The sequence below is a fragment of the Corylus avellana genome, chromosome ca7 (genome assembly GCF_901000735.1).
Source record: "Corylus avellana chromosome ca7, CavTom2PMs-1.0".
Classification (NCBI taxonomy): Eukaryota; Viridiplantae; Streptophyta; class Magnoliopsida; order Fagales; family Betulaceae; genus Corylus; species Corylus avellana.
Genome location: NC_081547.1, coordinates 15361931 through 15370743, shown reverse-complemented (window position 1 = coordinate 15370743; position 8813 = coordinate 15361931).

Sequence of the window (8813 nt, the reverse complement as noted above, 5' to 3'; positions counted from 1 at the left end):
AATCCAAATTTCTATCCCCTGCGCAAAAGCAACTCTGGTTCCCAACAGACAACAACAATTCACCATTCAACCACATCCATCCGAGGTCTCAAACAATATCGTCCAAAAGACCTACTGTACTTAGTGACGTAGGACAAAAGGGGAATACGGAAGGGGAATAATAGAAAATATATAATAAAAAAAAAAAAAAAAAAAAGATAAACCACATTGATCAGAGTCTCACCAGTCAACAATTGGGTTTTGGTAGAGTCTCTCCACTAAGAAGAAGAGAGCAATCATGCCTCCAAGAAAACATCTTTTTCATTAATCATAATCTAATCTCCGTAGAGGACATAGAGCATTTGAATAAACATTGTAAAATAAACCCTAACCCTAATTTGACTGACTTTGGGCTAAGCCCATTATCATATTATAAAATATCACTAAACTCTAGATTAATTGACTTTAGGCCAATCCCATTACAATAACTCTTAAAATATAGATAAAACACCCCTCTAAATATAAATAGCCTAATTAACTAATAAGACTTAAATAAAATTAAACAATGAACTTTTATTTTTCCTTTTGCATCATTCTCCCATTCTTTGAAAAGAAAAACTTGTCCTCGAGTTTAAAACATTCGAGCATAGGCCCAGAATGCTTCAGTCCAAGTCCAAGCCCATTGCTGCTGAATAAGGGCTAAGGCATAATGCACGGTTGTTGCAAGTCTCTTTTTCTTTTGCTTCACAATCCATGGCCCAACACATGTGATAATTCCTTGCTTGGACCCACCAACGATACACTTCACTAAACAAACGACATGTTTCCCAATATTTTTTTTTTGTTTTTTTTTTTTTTGCTTCTTGAGTGTGGATCCCTTCTCTTGATGGTCAATTGACTAAAACGTTTTCACCAAAAAAAATGTCCTTTGATACCATTCTTTTTTTTTAGTCTTCTTTCTCTTTCTGAACCAAAGAGAGCAGACGAAACTTCTTCTTCTTCCTTTAATTTTTTTCTTCTTTCTCTTCCTAAACCAAACATAACAAACGAAGCTTCTTCTCCTCATTTTGTTGAGCTAAGAACTAAACGGCGATGCTGGCGATGTCGGTGGAGGCACTGGTGAGATGGGATGGTACCGGACAGAATGGCCTGGAGCGGTGGCCTGACAGCCAAAGAGGGTGATACGGTCGTTGGGGCCACTTTGGGACGACTGGACCCGGTACTTTCTCGATCTGCGATTGGAGTGGGCGAATTTGCGGCATTGGCGGAGTGGACGGAGAGGCTGAGTGATATAGAAGGAAAAATAAATAAGTTCGTTGTTTAATTTTATTTAAGTCTTATTAGTTAATTAGGTTATTTATATTTAGACGGGTGTTTTATCTATATTTTAAGAGTTATTGTAATGGGCTTGGCCTAAAGTCATCTAATCTAGAGTTTAGTGATATTTTATAATTAGATAATGGGCTTAGCCCAAAGTCAGTCAAATTCGGGTGAGGGTTTATTTTACAATGTCTATTTAAATGCTCTATGTCCTCTATGGAGATTAGATTGTGATTAATGAAAGAAGATGTTTTCTTGGAGGCATGATTGCTCTCTTCTTCTTGGTGGTGAGACTCTACCAAAACCCAATTGTTGACCGGTGAGACTCTAATCAACGTGGTTCATCTTATTTTCTGTTATTTTTTAATTTATATCTTTTCTATTATTCCCCTTCAGTCCTGTGTCAGTACGTACAGTCATTATACCACAAGTCTATATAGTAAGCCCATGGCCATTATATCGCACGTACCAGTGTATCATGTCATACGATGCATCTTATCAACCATTTATTCAGACTGTTACCAAGTTATACAAAAGTAGGCATGCTCGTATCATACGCATGCTAGTCAACTAACATATCACATGTTTTTTAGAAAAGTTGTCGTAAGTGTTTACTTACCTTGTACGCCTGCTTGAGTTGTTCGATATTTCGAATTCCTGCTATAATGAAACATGACTATCATTATATGCAATGCTAGAGGGTTTACTAAAGACATAAAAGGTCCTAGTAAAATATTGTAACGCCCCTAAAATTAGCCTTGGCTAACCTGGCAGGGTTATTGGTAATTACCCTAGTTAAACTAACTTGTGGCTAAATGAGGAATCGTCACTCTAAGCATTATCAGAGTTAATGCATAAGAAGGTGATATAAATATGAGAAAACTATCTAATCATAAAATGGACAAGCATATTCCTCAAAATTAAGACATTGAGCAACTAATAACAATAATATACCAACCTGTTGACCGCATGCAGGTTCTAAGCAAAATCCGTAGTAGCAATCGAGCCACTCTTGGGTTATAGTGACAAACATCCTAAAGGAGTAATAACAACATAAGTCTAACGATTTAGTAAGTAAACCTCACAATTGGGTATGATATGAGTCTAGTTAAACATAAATAAACGTGCAGTTTAGTAAAGATTCGAAAAGAAGTGTTGTCTCCATTAATACATCATAAAGTAGTATTTTGGTTTCCAAAAGTGTGGTGTACTATCGGCGGCAATCGCCTAAGTATTTTAATGCAGGAAGAATAATGCTTTTATAGGTCATCACTCTCATGTCTGGCCTACCCAAAATATTACCCCTTCTCAGCAGGGTTGGCGCTGTCCCGAGGGACCTGTAATACAATGTCGGTACCCAGTCATTGTACACTACCGTATATAACACTAGCGGCACAACCGAGTCCGACCTTGGATGGCCTGTTATGCAAATTTGAATATACTCGCAAGTGCACAAATCGTTTGCAACATAATGTTTTGCAAGTGCGAGGTCGAATCCACAGAGAATTGTATTTTTGAATGAGCAATTCAAATCTAAACTAATTAAATCCTAACCTAGTTCCCAAAGGGTTTTGAATTTTGGTTTTAAAAATTAAAAGACAAAAATAAACTAATTAAAATAAATTAAGAGATAAAATACTAATGTTTGAGAATTTACACTCACCGAATTATAACAATATACTTCCACGTTTATCAATATTAATCTGAAATTCTCACAATTAAAATCTTAGATATGTTTTACTATACTCCAAACAATTAATCAAAACCATCCTATGTATCCATTTATTGCACAAATCACAAGAGGAATCCAATATCAATTAAATAATCAAATATATCCATAAATCATAAAAGATATCCAATCTTAATTGAAACACCAAATGTATCCTTAGAACAAATCACAAGGGATATCTAATTATTTAGGCAAATAAAATCAAGCAATCAATTATGTGAAATTATCTTAAATCATCAAGTGTATCTTTGAATCACAAAAGATATCCAAGAATCACTCCACACATTGAAAAGAAGTAAAACAATTGAAATATTAAACCCAATAAAATTAGATCAATAAAGACTTACATGAAAGTATTGATGTTCTTCATCAGTGAGGCTTCATCTTCAACCTTAGTTGGGAATTTAGCTCCACATAAAAATAAAACCTAAATCTACAGAAAACTTAAACTAAAAAAGAGAAAAACTGTAGACTTTTGCTCTCTGGAATTCTATATATTTTCTTGAATACAAAGGTCTATTTATAGACTTAGGAAAGTCCTAAAAGCCCTATTAAACCTAGATAATTAAGAGGTCTGTCTCCCAGTCAAAATAGAAGTCTGAAATCGGAATAGGATTGTCCAGATTTGTGTCCTTTAATTGCGGGGCAATTTTGGCATAGTAACCGTCCGAATTAGGAAAATCCTATTTCACAACTAATTGTAGTATTTTGAGTTAGCTTTCCAATACCATTTGAATCACTTAAATCTGATATTTGATTGGAAAGTTATGGTCAAAATATTGAGACGTGTACATAATCTGAATTTGAATCCACTCCGAAATCTTATCCAATCTGAAATTTAATCCTATCAGATCTTTAATTCGATTTAACCTTTTCTTGGATTTGGCTAAAATTAACAACCTCTTCTAGGTTTTCTCAAAGTATGATTTCTTCCAAACTTTGCATTTTTTCATTTAAAGTTGTAATTTTTCTTTAATGACCTACAAAACACTAAAAACACAAAACTAACACAAAATATTAAATAATGACATAGCTAAAGGATTAACTAATGTAAATAAAGGGGACCAAATATGGAATATTTGGCACTTATCAAACACCCCTAATCTTACATTTTGTTAGTCCCTTAGTAAAACAAAACAAAAAATATAATGAAAGCAAAAAACATAAATCCTCTTTCGTGGGAGAGACAATTGTATTTAGCATATGCAACAAGCCTTTTAAACCCTTAGGCATCCCTAGTGGACGAGTGAAGTCTCATGAGGGCTTAACAAGAATGATACCCACAAACATTGTAGCACTATTTTGTTAACAAGAAAGAAGTTTCATATAAAACCATGGTTCTTATTCATGAGCAAGCTTAAAAAGACAAACACCATCATCACAGTCAAAAGGAAATCCAAAATCAAATCACTCATAAATGGACAATTGAGATCTCATATGTTCTAAAAAGTGTAATTAGCATACAATTATGAAGCTTTTAGCTTAAACTCAAGACAAATTCGAAAAAAATTTTGTAAGACTCCCTAACAAATGAAATAACCAAGGCAAGATATGCATTTTTTTTTTTTACAGGCTCTGCAATGTCTAACTTCCTTAAACTTTCTAATTGACCCATGTAACAAGTGTTAAGCCAATGACTCCCAAGCTAGATGACTTTAGGACACTAGATGTAAAACATCTATAAGGGCTTATTAACTTAAGTAAAAAAGGCTACGAAGTCAGATTAGCCATATCATAAATCAACATTGAACTTCACACCTTTTGACGCGAACACTCAATGCTTAATGAGGCAAAATGTCCGGTTACTCAGCAAAAAACTCAACATGATCTTTCTTTTATATATATATCTTGCAAGCCAATGGTTATTCATCAATAGGTCATTCAACAAATCTCAAAGAGAACAAGCTTAAGCTCAAACATCATACCTCACAGAAAATATGTTAATGTACTTATAAAAATTTATCTCAAAACAAGTGAAATCTCTTTTACTCAAAAATAAGTCAAGGGACTCAGACTCCTAATGACATAATAATGTGTTCAACCCTTTAAGCAAACTAATGAAATACAAATCACAGTTACAGTTTCACTCAAACTTGATAATAACATAGCACAATTTTTCTTTTTCAAAATTTTTTTAACACAAAATGACAAATAAAAATAAACAAATAAGAACAAAAATAAACATACAAAGTGTTTTTCTGTACTCCCAAACTTGAATTACACATTGCCCTCAATGTGTAGTATAGAAATACATTACTGGAAGTAATGAAACATTAAGGTGTGAAAAAGGGGTAGGGCATCCTCCAAACTCAAATATCAAAACACTTGTCATCAAAACTAATAGCAATATTTTCATAGAAACGACCATCAAAAGATTAATTGTTGAACAAATAATAAAAAAAAAGAAATGTAATGAAAAAGGAAAGAAAGAATTTGTGGAGTGAAGTGCAGAAAATAAACTGGAGGAGAAAACTTTACAGCGCTTCCCCCTACCATGCGGATGTCCAACCAATCCCTTCCACCCCTTCTTCTTCAAAACTTCATACCCATCTGGAAGGATGTGTCGCCATCTTATGTAGACTAGCTTGCTTTGAATGATCTTCTTAGGAAAGTGGTTCCCAGATTTGTGTGCTTGTGTGCACAAGTCCTTAAGTATCTTGACATAAGATGGCTCTTTGAGACATTTAGGCGATGATGCTTTGGGTTCTTGATATGTCTCAAGAGGGACAGTGATGCAGGCAGGAGCTTCAGTACTCACTTCTATGTCATTGGGTAGATCAGGATCTGTTGGTGGCACATTGTTCTCATGGTGCTCAACTTGCTCAGGGTGCTCAACTTCTTCTTCTTTTTCTTCCTCCTCAATGTTGTCAACAATTTTCTCTCTCAGGTGTGGTGGTGACTTGAGCATGCTCAACTTGCTCTGCATGGTCCTTTTTGTTATCCACAATTTCCTTCTCATCAACCATGTAGTGTAAAATGAATGGACATTCACTTTGGTGGTGAGTAGGATTATAACAATATTCACAAAATAGAGATAGTCCACACTTTTTTATAGTTCTGATATAGGCCGACCTAACTGCCTTGAGTTCTGCTATTCTCATTTTTAAGTCATCAATGTGAGCAGTTGGACAAAATTGAAATACCTCATCTTCAGGAAGATAATTTCTTGTAGCACTTTCCTCTCTTTCAAAGTTGGAGGTGGCTTGGACATGCTCATGATAAGAATTTCCGGACTCATCCTCATCAATCATGTAGTGTCCTTTAGCCATCAACTGACTTTGAAGCTCTTCTTCCTTATTGTTATCTTTTATGCTCTCATTGTCCCAATATTGAGTCATTGGGTCAAGTTGATGTTCAGATGGGTGTTCATTCTCACTCTGGCCAATCCATTCTTCCATCACTACGGTAGCTTTGAGTGTTGGCTTCTTTGATCTCTTGATTGGATTGTCGCAGTTCTTGTATGGTTTGTAAGTTGTAAGTCTTGAGCTCTTGTACAACTTGATTCATATTTTGCACGAATGCTTTCATCATGTCTTCCAGTGATGACTGTGATGCAGGCTGTGGCCCTTGAGTGGTGGATTGATAAGCAGGAGGTTGTGTTTGATGATCGAACTGCATATAGTCTGAGTGGTGAACTTCATCAAATTGGTGAACGTAATTTCCTGTAGCCTGAGCTGACCATGAGAAATTAGATTGCTTGCTCCAGTCCGGGTTGTAATAATTGGAATTTGAATCAAACCTTAGACTAGAGAAACTGGTGTTCATTTGCTCATATGGAAAATTAGAAGTTTGTCTCCATGATGGACAATCACTATAATGATAATAAGGATTGGAGCAGTATGGACATGGTTTATGTGGTGTGTAAGTGTGAGAAAAATGGGTCGGGATAGATCTAGCTACTTTGAAGTGCTCTAATTTGTCACGTAAGTCTTTGATCTCAACTTGAGAATCCATGATCACTCTCACTTTTTAGCACATAAAACATTAACCATTTTTTTATATATATTTTTAAATAAAATAAACGAAAAAAAAATGACTAACACAAAAAAAAAAAAAAATTAAAACTAAAATTTAAAAACTCACAAAAAGGACCAAAAATAAATTTTTGGCAAAGATCTACGGAACTGCTGCAGTTGCTGCCTTTGTTGTAAGTGTGCTTGATCGCAGTAACAGGGGCGTGTGGAAGGTATTGTGGCAGAACTATAAAACAAGCCAAAAAAAAAAAAAAAAAACAAGAAAAATCTTTTTTTTTTATTAGTAATAAGAATAAAACAAAACAAATTGTAGAAAAAAAAAAATCCTAATTATAACTAGTAGAAGAATAAAACTAATTTAGAAATAAATTGGTTTAAAAAAATAAACAATTCCCTGGCAACGGCGCCAAAAACTTGTTGTGCAAATTTTAATATACTCGCAAGTGCACGAATCGTCTGCAATATAATGTTTTGCAAGTGCGAGGTTGAACTCACAAATAATTGAATTTTTGAAAGAGCCAATTTAAACTAATTAAATCATAACCAGATAAGCGCTCGCGTGGGGGACCACGCAAGTGTTCGTCCACTGTAGCTCCGAGATTCTGAAATACCCAAAATGCCTTCAGATAATCCTAGACCAAAGTCCAATTAATCCCCTAATTAAGCTGTCTTAAGCCTAATTAATTATTTGGGTCACTACAAGTATCTTAAGTAGCATCCAAAACTAGGAAGTCTAGACAAGGCCGAAACAACACAAAAAGTGCCTTTCAATCACCAGCATCTTATCTAAATCATGCTTCTAGTGTGCATAATTTGGTCCAGTCAATATGTTCTAAAGACTAAATGAAGATATTTTAAAAATTGACAAATACAAACAAGAACATAATTAGGGCATATCAATTTTGTAAACAAAACAATATGATATGGAACCTTAATAACCATAATATATTAGAAGGCAACGACAACTTAATCCAACAACTAATAATCCTTCGCAATGAGGTAACATCAACTACTATAATTAGGTAATAACTATTCTCATTATTATTGTCATTTAGGTTGCTCATCCCAATTCATAATAATTTGCCGCTCTTCCTTTAGCCTCTAAAGTTTAAAGATAACAAGAACTTCACAAGGAGGTTATTATCTTAAATTAGTCAAGTGTATACCATTATATAGATTCAATGTAATTCTCGAGTAACTCCACAACAGCGTGGTTGTTTCTAATGTTAATCACATCCATCTATCCTAAAAAAGTCTATCTTTGAATTCGTAAAGTAAAAACACCTTTCACAGGGAGTATGACTCATGGTTAAGGCAATGTGCCTTACTTTACATTACTATACAACAACAATAGAGGCGGTGAAACTCAACTCTTGATTCTCTTTCTCACTTGATATTTTGAAATATTGAGTTTCCATAAAACAATTGTGATGGCCTTGCCTTATTAAAACTTTCTAAAATTGGATTAAAGTCTTAATCTCATTAAGAATTCTAGGTCAGATAATAATCCTAGTCAAACTAGGAAAACAAATATGGCGAAGGTTCTATTTAAACTAGGTTTTCTTATCCCCTTAGAAATCCTATTTAAAATGGAATTTTAGAGTCTCTATAGAAATTCTAGTTAAACTATCAAAACTAGGAAACCTACTCCTGTCTAAATCTTATATGAAATTTGGAATCAGTTAAAAAATTATTGAAAATTTTAGGTGAAAAAATAAAGAATAAATTATCCTACAATTATCCATCTTAATGCTTTTGTTTTATCCTTTGTGTCCAATAACTTTTTAACTTGCCTCCGGTCCCGAGCCGGG